We start from the raw sequence: 14,160 nt of genomic DNA on the forward strand, positions 1-14,160 counted from the left end.
TATTTAGGAATATGGTTAACCCAGAAAAACATTGATTTATTTCAAAACAATCATGTGACAAATTGGAACACTATCAAGAGAGACCTCGAAGTGTGGAGTAGGATGAAATTATCTTTTTGGGGCAGAATTTCTTCAATTAAGATGAGCGTGCTTCCAAAGATGTTGTTTTTATTTCAAATGATTCCAATAATCAAGGGGACAAAGATCTTCAGAGAGTGGCAAAGAATGATTTCAAAATATATCTGGCAGGGCAAAAAGCCACGAATAAAATTTAAGTTATTAACTGATGCGAAAGAAAGAGGTGGCTTCGCCCTGCCAGACCTGAAACTCTATTATGAAGCATCTTGTCTCTGTTGGATAAAGGACTGGATAACACTAAAAAATAATAAGCTATTGGACTTGGAAGGGTTTGACAACAGGTTTGGTTGGCACACCTACTTATGGTTGGGGAAGAAGAAAGCTCATAAAAGTTTTGCCAATCATATTTTCAGAGGTGCCCTAATGGAAATATGGGATAGGTACCAAAATATTTTGGAACCAAATGTACCTCATTGGTTATCCCCACTGGAGGTCATGAGTGTCAAAAAGACAAACATGAGAGAGGACTGGATGACTTATGGAGATATTGTAATTAAAGAAGGGGGGAAATGGAAATTGAAGCCATATGAACAAGTTAAAAAATATGTATATGATTGGTTGCACTACTTCCAAACAAATGAAATGTTTAAAAAGGATTGTAAAGAGAGGAGATATATTGAAGGAGAGTCTAGATTTCAGAAAGAGATAATAAACAATGACTATAAGGTATTGTCAAAAATGTATAAAATGCTATTGGAATGGCAAACAAAAGACGAAGAAGTTAAATCGGTCATGGTACATTGGGCCAGGGACTTTGGTTACAATATACAGCTAGCAGATTGGGAGAAGGTATGGAAGGAAAATATGAAATTCACTGCATGTATGACGATAAAGGAAAACATTATGAAAATGGTATATAGATGGTACATCACTCCCGTTAAACTAGCAAAAATGTATAAGACATGTAACAAATGTTGGAAATGTAAGGAAAGGGAAGGGTCATTTTACCATATGTGGTGGGAGTGTAAGAAAGTAAAAGGCTTCTGGGAAATGATATATAATGAGTTGAAAAAGATGTTTAAATATACGTTTGTGAAGAAACCAGAAGCCTTTTTTTTTTTAATACATATTTATTAAAGTTTTTGAATAAAAATGCATAAACAAACAACATTACTTATATGGTCGGAGCGAAACAATACAAACTTAAAGCTTTTGCAGATGACCTAGTTTTGACCCTGCAGGAGCCAGAATCTAGTACGAAAAGAGTGTTACAATTGATTAAAGACTTTGGTCGGGTGGCGGGATTTAAATTAAACAAACAGAAAACTAAGGTGTTGGGAAAAAATTTGACAGATGCAGAGTCAGAACGGTTTCAGAGAGAGACAGAACTAACTGTGGTTAAAAAAGTAAAGTACCTAGGGGTAAACATAACAGCAAAAAATCTGAGTCTTTTTAAGGATAACTATGAAAAATGTTGGTCTGAAATTAAAAGAGACTTAGACAGTTGGACAAAATTGAAACTTTCTTTGTTAGGCCGAATTGCTGCTATTAAGATGAATGTATTGCCAAAAATGTTGTTTTTGTTTCAAACACTACAGATTGTGGACAAGACGGAGTGCTTCCGGAAGTGGCAGAGAGACATTTCTAAGTTTGTCTGGCAGGGCAAAAAGCCCAGAATTAAGTTTAAGATATTAACTGATGCGAAAGAAAGAGGGGGCTTTGCCCTGCCAGACCTAAAGTTGTACTATGAGGCAGCAGCTTTCTGCTGGCTAAAAGACTGGCTACTTCTCGAAGACACTGATGTATTGGATTTGGAAGGTTTTAACAATGCTTTCGGTTGGCATGCATATTTATGGTATGATAAGGTTAAAATCAATAAGGCCTTTAAAAACCATATTGTCAGAAAAGCAGTGTTTAATGTCTGGACAAAATATAAAGACTTATTGGAGAATAAAACTCCAAGGTGGCTTTCACCGCTGGAAGCTAAGGCCCGAAAAAAACCCAATATGGAGGTCAAATGGCCAAAATATTGGGAAATACTAGAAAAAGATGGAGACAATTGGAAATTGCAGAGTTTGGAGAAAATGAAGGATAAAGTGCGAGACTGGTTACATTACGCTCAGATTAAAGAAGTCTTTAAAAATGATAAAAAGGTAGGGTTCCAGGTGGAGAAATCGAAGTTGGAAACAGAATTGTTAGAACCAAAGACTAAGGTATTATCAAGAATGTATAACTTGCTGTTAAAATGGAATACACAAGATGAAATGGTTAAATCGGTTATGATAAAATGGGCTCAGGATATTGGGCATAATATTATGTTTGAGGACTGGGAAAGGTTGTGGACCACTGGGCTGAACTTCACTGCATGCAATGCTCTGAAGGAAAATGTAATGAAAATGATATACAGATGGTACATGACCCCAGTTAAACTCGCCAAAATATACCATTTGTCTGATAATAAATGTTGGAAATGTAAAGAACATGAAGGTACATTCTTTCACCTCTGGTGGACTTGCCCTAAAGTGAAGGCCTTCTGGGAAATGATATACAATGAGTTGAAAAAGGTATTTAAGTATACCTTCACTAAGAAACCAGAGGCCTTCCTTCTGGGTATTGTCGGCCAGAAGGTGTTAAAGAAGGACCGAACATTTTTTATGTATGCAACAATGGCAGCAAGGATACTCATCGCTAAGAGCTGGAAAACTCAAGATCTACCCACACTGGAAGAGTGGCAGATGCAGCTGATGGACTATATGCAACTGGCCGAGATGACTGGTAGAATCCGAGACCTGGGAGAGGAGAGGATTGAGGAGGACTGGAGGAAATTCAAGATTTATTTACAAAAATATTGAAATTTGGTTGAATGTTAAGAAGGATGCTAGATCATAAACAATGGCCTACCACTGAATTAGATCTGATTTTGACGATAAGTGAGATTAAGGAAAATATAAATTTATTGGAGAACTGTTAGATTTTATTTAAATGAGTGGAGATAAGATTGTAAACAAGTGGGTAATTTGCTTGGAAAAATCTTTTTTTTTTTCTGTAACGATGTAAGTGCGAGCGGGAGACGTGGGGGAGTCCAAAGAAGTGATGAAACTATGTCAGAAGCCTTTTTGTTAGGAATAATAGGAAGAGAAATTCACAGAAGTGATTATAAACTTTTTCAATATGCAGTGACTGCGGCAAGAATTTTAATGGCTCAAAAATGGAAACAAGAAGAATTACCAACATTGGAAGAATGGAGACGGAAATTGATAGACTTTGCTGAATTAGATAAACTGACAGGAAAAATTAGATATCAAAAAGATCACAAGTTCACTCAGGACTGGAGAAAGTTTACGATTTATCTGGAAAACATTTGTGATGGACAGACAACGCTAGTTGGATTTAAAGAAGCTTTGTGAGGAGAAAGGGTATTGTAAGAGGGAAAAGAGCTGTAAAGATTTATAAACTGGCAATACAACTATAAAGGAAATGCGAATTAAATTTAAAATTATGAGGATTGCGGAGGGAGCTGGGGGAAGTCTAAAAGAATTTTGTATTATATTGAATATGAATGTGTTTATATAAATTTGTAAAAGAATTTTTTTTCAAAAAATTAATTAAAAAAAAAGTGAAAAAAAAAGCAGTTGGCTCACTTGCTGATCAGCGATGAACCTTTCAGCTGGTTTTTGGGCACAGCTCATATATTCAGCCATCTATATAACAACAATCACAGTGTCATTATTCACCATGGCTACACCACCTCCAGGATCAGAGGTAGCATGGAGCATATAACTAAAGCTGACTGCTATGTTCTTCTCTCCATTGTTGGAGGCAGTGAGGTTCCTGAATTCCAGTTGCTGGAAACTGCAGGAGGAGAGAGTGGTCTTGTGCTTGGGTCTGGATTGTGCACTTCCCAGAGACACCTGGAAGGCCACTGTGAGAACCAGATGCTGGCCTAGATGGGCCATTGGATTGATCCAGAAGGCTCTTCCAATGTCCTTGAGAATACCAGTTGCTAGAGAACAACAGCATTATTTATTTATTGAATTTATATACTGCCCTATACCCTCAGGTCCCAGGGCTGTTCAAAGAATACAATACGAAACGATACGATAATCTTTATTGTCATTGTCCCATACAGAACAACGAAATTGCAAAAAATCTACATCAGGCATTCAAAAACCAACAAGCCTGCTATCCCAGCTATCCCAGCCTGGTTAGCCCCCTAAAAACTCTGATACCCTGTAATTAAGTACAATATACTCCCATAGAGACTACCTTACACTGCATTTAAAACCAAAATTGCGCTTGGATAGAAATTGTTTCTCAGGCAGCTAGTCCTAGTCTTTATAACCCTGTACCTTCTTCCAGAAGGCAGAAGCTGAAAGAGATCATTTCCGGGGTATGCACTATACTGCAATATCTCTGCAGCTTTCTTATGACTCCTGGAAGCGTAGATTTGATCCAAGGTGGGAAGAGTGCACCCAATTATTCTCTCCGCAGTCTTTACAATCCTGGACAGCATTGTTAAATGGAAGATTATGGCTATCAAGATTATTGCCATCATTTTCTCCCATTTGTTCTCTTTCCATAGGTATCTGGTGAACCACTGTGGGAAACACGAGGCAGGAACACTAGAACTCATGGACATGCAATGAAGCTGAAACTTGGAAGATTCTGGAGAGATAAAAGCAAGTCCTTCATGCAGCACATACTTAAATTATGGAACTCACTCCCATGGGAGGCAGTAATGGCCACCAACCTAGACGGCTTCAAAAGAAGATGCATGGAGGAGAAGGCTATTGATGGTTATTAGGCATGATGGCTATGCTCTGCCTCCATGTTTGGATGTAGCAATGCTTCTGAATACTAGTTTCTGGGAACCGCAGGAGGGAAGAGTGCTTGCAGGCTTCTCACAGACTTCTTGTTGGCCACTGTGAGAACGGGTTGCTTGACTAGATGGGCCATTGGCCTGAGCTCTTCTTTCATTCATAGTAATTCTCAGTTGATTTAGTAGGATTGCGAACTAGGATTTTCTTGGTTACAGGATGCTGTTTGTACCTGTGTTCCCTCTCCTGGGGATGCCTGGTCTGGCCATGGAAACAGCTCCTTCTAGCCCTCTCCTGAGGTCCAGGTGTGCCCCCTCGATGTGACCCTGTGTTTCAGGGATGCTGAAGGTCATAAAGGGCTCCAATCATAGGAACTGCAATCTAATTGTGAAACGGCAATAAATAGGCACTCCGTTGATAGCAGCTAAGTGCAAGAGTTTGGCAGGCTGATGATGCTATACAGAGCTGCCAGGTGCAAATTTACTCTCCCAACCTCCACTGCGTGGGATGTGTAACCTTTACATAATCAACACATTCCCTTTGGGAAGACCTGCTTCATTGCAGCAGGACAATGACAAAAAAAGGAGTGCGAGGTTCTGAATCACAGCGGATTGCCTTGCCAAGCGAATCTCTGGATGGGCTGTAAACAGTAGGGGAACAGCGGCAGGATGTGTTTGGTGCCTTTGAGAGCTGCAATTCTTTGTTTCCCCTATTGTCTGAGCTGTGAATACTATCACATTTTGCAATTATTCAAGATGCAGTCTCGCTTCCATTTTATTTTGCCGTGCTCGGAGGTGCCCCCGAGGAATATCCACAGCCCGCTCTGCCTTGGTAAACCTAAAGAGTTTAATAGCTCCTTTAAGCACTCCTTGTTATAGCATTTATGTTGTCATCACTATTTTGAAATAAAGCAGGTCCAGGAAAATGGAGGGGGACATATTGACATGGCCTTGGATGAAGGTCAGTTGCTCTGATGGGGAGATAGATCCACTCCCCAGTTCTTGACACAGCTGCTCCCCAGTCCTCTCCATGTCGCTCCCCAGAACTACCACCTCTTCCTCTGAATCACAAGGGACGCAGGTGGTGCTGTGGTCTAAACCAGTGCTTTTCAACCTTTTTTGGGCAAAGGCACACTTGTTTCATGAAAAAAATCACGAGGCACACCACCATTAGAAAATGTTAAAAAATTTAACTCTGTGCCTATATTGACTATATATAAAGTAATTCTCTTGAATAGGAATCAAATAAACACAAAGAAAGTATTTTATAATTACTTTATTATGAAATAGTAAGTAAACAGAAATATGAAAAATTATAAAATACTTTATTTTTAAATCTTTCGAATTTTTCAATTTTTCCCACGGCACACCAGGCAACATCTCGCGGCACACTAGTGAACAGTGGTTGAAAAACACTGGTCTAAACCACTGAGTCTCTTGGGCTTGCCGATCAGAAGGTCGGCGGTTTGAATCCCCGCAATGGGGTGAGCTCCTGTTGCTCTGTCCCAGCCAGCCTAGCAGTTCGAAAGCATGCCAATGCAAGTAGATAAATAGGTACCACTCCGACAGGAAGGTAAACAGTGTTTCCGTGCAATCTGGCTTCCGTTACAGTGTCCCGTTGCACCAGAAGCAGCTTAGTCATGCTGGCCACATGACCAGGAAAGCTGTCTGTGGACAAACGCTGACTCCCTCGGCCTGAAGGTGAGATGAGCACTGCAACCCCATAGTCGCCTTTGACTGGACTTAACTATCCAGGGGTCCTTTACCTACCTTTTACCTGAATCCCGAGATACCCCTGGCACAGAAGCCACCCTCTCTCCAGCAAGAACAATACAATGCGCTTCTACTTCCCAATATTTATATTCTCATAAAGTGGGCATAAAATAGCTGACAGTTTCAGTGACAAGCTTTAGGAGAGGCAAGGCTGAAGCTTAGCTTAGACTACTGCAGGCAAGCCAATACTGGTTAACATGACACATCAGAAAGGAATGAGTATGTTATAAAACCAAGGTTGAAATGTCAATTCTCATGTATTGTGCTATGTATTGGACTGAGAAGCTAACGGGAACATGATGCTCTCCATACTGTGTTGAAAGGCATGGTTGTAGCTGAAAAGGAGTGGGTCCGAGATATTAATTCTCTAGGATCAGGAACATCTTTTTGTCCTGGAATGTATTGTTATCTTATAGAAGAGCATTGAAAGGTGACTAATAGAGTGTGAGCTGAAGTGCAGAAACCAGAGGGGCTGTGCGTCAAAAGTATTATTTTATTCTTGTATTTATTTGTAAGAGTATTCGCACACCAGACTCTCATAAAATATCAGGGCAGTTATTTAAAGGGAGCTGACCTGGAACTGTAAGTTGTAAAAATAAAAGTTGCTCCTACAATAGTCATCTTTTGTGTATGTGTTGCATGAACATGTTGTTCATCTGCTATCATGATTCTATCTCCCTATACATATAAAAATGTAAGGTTGCCATCGCACAGCCCCCATTGGAGGATCTGTAGTGCTGCATTACAATCTTGGATTTCCATGATGGCAGGGGAGCAAAAGGGGGAAATGGTGGTTTAAAATAATGGCAGGAGTTTCAGTCAAGCAAGGATGGAGTAAATTGAGAAGAAAATGCTTTTTTTTGTATAAAAATATCTATAAAATTGATTTTCAGGTATTACAACAATAAAAGAACAAAAGAAAAAAACCACAATGAAAACATAGGAAGTCCAAAAAGAAGCTTCTCTCAGGGTTATTTCCAGTGAACATACTATTGTTTTCCAGAAAAGAGTTTAAGATATAAATAGAAAATTGCATGTTTTCTTTTTACAATGGCAGATTTGAGTAAAAACCTTCATATAATGGACTATCTCAGGGCTCTGCAGCCTTTAGTTGTCTCACCCGAGGCAGCTGAGAAATGGAAGAGGGAGAAGTTTGATCACAGTGAGAAGGGAGGAACACTGAAAAGAAATAAGTGGCTATTTTCAAAAAGTCCCCTCCAAAAAAAAAAACAAAAAAAACAACTTATTGATTTTGCAATGATATACATTAAATGAACATAATAAACAATGAGAAAATATAAACATCTCCTCTCCACTTCTCACACCAGAAGCCAGGGAAGTGTTCTTGTTTTCCATTGTATGATCTTCACTCGTGCTTGTTTACTATCTATTTTTACCATTCCTTCAGCAGGCATATTGTATATCTTATTTGTTTATTTACTGCATTTATATCTCACCTGTTTCTCCAAGGAGCTCAAGGTGATGTGCATGGTTCTCCTTCTCCTCATTTAATTCCACAACAACCCTGTGAGGTAGGTGAGGCTGAGACGGAGTGACCGGCCCAAGAGCGCTCCCAGAGAGCTTCATGGCTGAGTGGGGATTCGAACTGTGAGCTCCCAGGTCCTAGTCCAACCCTCTAACTGCTGTTCCACATTGGCTGCCATATCATCACTGTCTCCATCAACCAAAGGAACCAGAACACACACAAGCATAGTTCTAACAAAGGGAAAGCAATCAGACAGTCCAGAACTGCCCTAATGTAGCTGACATGGTGTTCTCCAATTCCGGATGTATTAATATGTCTAATAAATGGCCACCAACTGGCATGGAAAGCTTCTGGTTTCTTTCCCCCCTTCAACACTGCTACAATATTTTGCTGCAGGTTCCACTTGCTCCCTCTGCAAGTGCTGCTGCCTATGTAGCCCAAATTGCTGCCAGAAATACGGTAACAATTTCCTGCCCTTTCATGATACCCTGAATCAACTGCCTGAGACGGATGCCTCAGTCTGTCTAATTGTAGGACTGGCTCTGTTTATGCATGACTTTGGTTGCATGATTTATTTTATGCTGTACTCTGTTGGACACCCCTGGCTGGGGCACCTGTTTCTACAGTCCTCCTCTTGCTTTGTGGAAAGCTACACAGGGAATTCTCAACTCATGGCTTTTATTAGGCATTAAGTCTTACACAGCACCCTCTCCTTACCCCAGCCAACACCAGTGATGCCTCCCCCTGCACGTTAAACCAGTCTTCTTGCATTAGGGGTTTACACCAGGGGTGGGAACTGTATTGACCCACTGCTGCCTTCATGCCCTTACCCCTCACTCTCTAAATTTACATGTAGGGACAGGCCCCACCTGTCAATTGGGTGATAGGGTGCTTTGAAGTCCCTTCCTCCCCAAACCTCTGAACTTCAAAGCACCATGCCGGGCTTGAAAAGAGCCTTGCTGGATCCACTGAAGTACTGATATCCCCTATTCCCCATCCAGATCTATGGTTCTCAGAGTTTCCTGTGACGAGGGTCTAATTGTTACACAACAGGGAGGGGAATAGAGGCCTCCTAACAACCCTCAGTGCCCTTAACAAATGACAGCTCCCAGAAATCTTTGGCAGAAGCCCATGCCTGTTTAAAGTGGTATCATGCTGCTTTAAATGTATGGTGTGAATGAAAAAGCCACTATTGCTATTTTGGAATATTTATGTTTTCCTAATGTACTTCGGCTTCTATTCAGTGAAAGCCACAGAAATAGCAACAAACACTGGACCAGGGACACAGTGTTCTAACGATAAATGAAGGAACTGTGACCCCATCAAGGCTTGCTAACACAGAAGTTCGACACACTTTTGAGGTGGAAATCAAGCATCTTTTGTACATGCAACAAAGGAAGAAAGCAAAGGAACGGCCTTGGGAGCCCTATTAGGCCAGTTAAGCAAAACAAAACAAAATAAATATCCTGCCAAGAGTCAGGATATTTATGGAAGCTCTGGAAAGCATGTTTTCCAGACATTTTTCGCTGTCTGCTTTCCAGCTAGTTTAATAAAAAAGCAGTGTCTGGATTGGGTATGGTTATTGAACAGCACTGCCATTTTCATAGACCAAGGGTTGACTTGTTTATTCTACATTCCACCCCTTTGAGATAAATGTTATGTACCCAAGGGGCAGCTCACAAAGCACTTGAGTATAACAAAATAGGTAATAGGAAATGAGGTATACAACCCCCACCATCAAAAGCAGCAGCATCCCTTTCAAATAGACAGACATAGCAATAACAATATAAGCAATTTTTAAATATAAAAAAATCATTGAGCAAAATATTTCTAGCCCATCTTTCTGTCTCACAAAGTAGAACCCTCCATCCTAAGACAGCCAGCAATTAAGGGTTGATTCTAGTGCTAATCCTACTCAGAGCAAACCTATTGAAGTTAATAGGCAATACTAACATATTAATTTCAATAGGTCTAGTCTGAGTAATATTACTTTGACAGGACCCTAACTTGTATTTTAGTTTAAAAAAGCAAACAGCAATCAGCAGCAAAAGCACCAAAACAAACCCAAGACAAGAAAACCCATTAATTAAAATATGCAAACAGAAAAAGGGGAGACCTTAGTTGTCTTCCCAAAGGAAGTCAAAATGAAACAGCTTAACTCAGTGTTAAAATATATGTAGAGGGAACCAAAGGAGCCTCCTGCAGTTAGGAATCTCAAAGTCTTGGTGCCACAAGCAAGATGTCCTTGGTCACAGCATGCATTTAACGCAAATTTATAGCACTTTAACAGTCAGGTAGGATGGGGAAAAGCTCCCACCTGGAACCCTGGAGTGTTGCTGCTACTCAGCAATGCTGAGCTCGATGGCTTAATGGTCTGACTCTGCATAAGGCAGCATCCTATGTTCCTTACTATAGATGCTGGATTGATCTTGGGAAGTTTGGCATGCAGAGCATCAGTTTCCCCGTTCAGACTTTATATATTACCTTCACAATAGCAAGCATTGGGATAATGAGTGACTGTTTCCTCTTGGCTTGAGAAAAAGCTATGGGCAGTGGAGGCTGGTCCCTATTAGGACTGGTAGGGCAAAAAGCAGGTGGGGCAACAGTAGGAGGAGCCAGTGTCAGTGTTGGTTGGAGCCACCAGATTCTAGTTTTGACCCCACTGACCTCCTCCTTTATAAGTTGTACAAGGGCGACATTGAGTTCAAGGAGGAAGAAGCTGAGTAGTGGCAGGCAGTACAGTGGTACCTCGGGTTAAGTACTTAATTCATTCTGGAGGTCTGTTCTTAACCTGAAACTGTTCTTAACCTGAAGCACCACTTTAGCTAATGGGACGTCCTGCTGCTGCCGCGCTGCCGGAGCACGATTTCTGTTCTCATCCTGAAGCAAAGTTCTTAACCCGAGGTACTATTTCTGGGTTAGCGGAGTCTGTAACCTGAAGCGTATGTAACCTGAAGCGTATGTAGCCTGAGGTACCACTGCAATGTCTTTGGAGAAGATGGTGTCCTGATTTTACTATCCTTTCCTACCTGGGGTCTTTTATTAGAAATTGATGTGCACTCCTCTTAAACAATTTTTTACAAAATGGCTACCACAGGTCCTGAGCCAGGGATCCTAGAGTGATAAATCTTGGGTGCTTGACCCTTATCTCCGTCACACAAATAGTGAAAATATTTCAAGCTCTTCTGTTCCCAACATGACAGCTAAGCAGACAGGGCAAGAAAATCCTCAAGAAGACTATGCCACCTTTGCAGGGCTTGTTCTACAGTTGAGCAACAATGTATTTCAAGAATGGTGGAAGACAACAACTCCTCTGAAAAAAGAAACAGCTTGCCTCTCAGAAGCTCTATAGGACTTAGCAAAAACAGCAGATGGAGCCTCTGAACAAAACATCATGAATAGAACAGCTGTACAGCAAATCAAATGCACACAGGTCAATGTAAAACTTCAGCTTGAGGACCTCTGTGATTGCAGAAGACAATTAAATATTAAGGCTGGGGAAAAGGATCCAGCCACTGCATTTACAGACTGGACACTACTTTCCCTACTGCTAAAGTGCAACTGCAAGTTTAAGAACGTATGCACCACTCGCTGAGACTGAAACCTAAACCGGGTGAGAGATAAGGGACATCATAAAACAATTTGCACGTTTCTTGGTTAGAAATTCTCTAACGCAGCTCTTTTGTGCAGCGGGGGTCTGTTAAATGCAAGGTCCAAGAGGCATAAAAGGAGGAGGAAGCTGCTAGGCAGGGCCACTTCCTAGGAGTAAGTAAGAAGGCAGTCAGGTGGGGGCTGGTTTAGGGCAGTGTGAAGCTGGCGGGGCAGTTACCCATTTGCCCAATGGCTTAGCTTCCACTGCCCAAGCAAACAGCGCCTGCACTTTCTAGAATAAACCTGTCACTTAGACTTCCTAGTCGGGTGTATAGTACATCATGTTATGATCCATTATTACTAGAAGACATTAAGCTGACACACCATATGATTCAGTGGATGTCCTCAGATGCTTCCACATACTTAGACACCGATGAACACCCACATATAAAGACAAATGAGGACACCACAGAAGTGAGCATAAGATAAGCACATGAGATCAGACCAAAGGCCTGTCTAGTCTGATTCTCTTTTTTATTATTTTTTATTTTATTTCCATGCTTATTACATGCAAAAACGGGAATAATAATAATAATAATAATAATAATAATAATTTATTTGTACCCTGCCCATCTGGCTGGGTTTCCCCAGCCACTCTGGGCTGCTTCCAACAAAGATTAAAAATACATCAAAATGCTACACATTAAAAACTTCACTGAACAAGAGGGGAGGGAAAAGGAAAGAAAAGGAAATTTACACAATCTGTTATTAAGATAAAAATTATGACAAAAATTTGTGATTACAATTTCATGTTACAATAAAAGTAAAAAATCTCATTATCTTTTATACCCGCCTTCCCATTTATTCCTTAATTTTTTTTGCATAAATTTACTGCCATATCAAAATACAATTTTTTATGTTAACATTTTCACAATTTATAAATATTTAATAAAATTAATAAAAGCAATTAATAAAAACTGCTGGGATCACTCAAAAACTGCTACAGAGTTTAACATGGTATAATTTTGTTTAAGATATATTCTGAAGGCCTCCCATTTTGATACAAATTCAATTCTCGATTTGTTTTTATTTTTTCAGATAGACTATCTAATTCAGCATATTCAGTCAATTTTCGTATTCACTCTTGTCTAGAAGGAATTATGTCGCTGGTCCAACTTGTAGCTATAAGAACTCTCACTGCCACTGTTCTATACAAAAAAAATCTTTAATTTTTTTTAGGAATATCTGTCTAGTCTGATTCTCATGTTGGCCAACCAGAGGCCTCTGAGCAGAGATGCCCATGAGCAGAACATGAGCACAACAGCCTTCTCCCTCTTCTGTTTCCCAGTAACTGCCTCTGATCTTGAAGGTACTACATGGCCATCATGATGACAACTAGTAGCTATCCCAGAAGCCAGAACAGCAAGAGGAATTGATGCTTTCACTGCGCAGCGATCCCTCTTGCTGTTCTGGCTTCTGAGATTCAGAATATTTTTTTTCTTGTTTTCCTCCTCCAAAAACTAGGTGCGTCTTGTGGTCTGGTGCGTCTTATAGAGCGAAAAATACGATACTTCCTTTTGTCTGTGTGGCATACACAACTCTATTACCTTTAGAGGAAGGGGGCTGGGAGCAGGGGAACCTGAGCACGATAGGTTTCTGCTTCCCAGCAACTGGCAACAGGACAACATTCTCTCTGCCTAATGATAGGGCCAGCCCTGATTCCAGATAGTAGCTGTGGAACCCCCTCCCCAAAATATTCCTTTTTAAAAGACTGCTTTCTTATCAGAATAAAAAGGGGGTCAAGCAACAGAATCCAAGAAGAGAGAGAGATAAGTCAGTCTCAAAACAGGGCATTCTCTCTCACACACATACATGGGACACATCCAGCCACACAATAACCCCTGTCCCCACAGCTAATCTGTGATTTATTGCCCAGGGTTGTGTTAATACTGTACTTTAAAAAGGTTTGTTGTTGTTGTTGTTGTTTCTGCTGCCTGGACGGGATAAAAAATTACCCAGGGCTCCCCATCAGGTCCCTGAATTGGGAGGTTCGGCACTCTCAGCATAGACCATTTAATGATGATAAGCAACATATTCGTACAAGGCAAAACCAATTATTCATTCAAAGAAGTAACCAACGCCGTGTTCCTATCCCAGAAACAATGTGATTTTGTGTTGATCACATTTATTCTACAGGAGAGGTGAAGGACTAAGGGGAAAGTGATGGCTTATGTTGCCAAATAAATTCTTTCTTTTATCAATTCCTCCCCACAAGAGCTCTGGGGAAATGTTGGAGAAGACTTTCAGTTAGGAAGAAAGAGAGAAAGAGATTGTCAAGAAAGAGCAGGTTACCCTTGCACATCTTGCACGTGGTTGCTTCATCTCCCAAGAACTAGCTGTTCTTGGCCTGCTAGAA

Source organism: Podarcis cretensis, assembly GCF_951804945.1.
Source record: "Podarcis cretensis genome assembly, chromosome: 8".
Classification (NCBI taxonomy): Eukaryota; Metazoa; Chordata; class Lepidosauria; order Squamata; family Lacertidae; genus Podarcis; species Podarcis cretensis.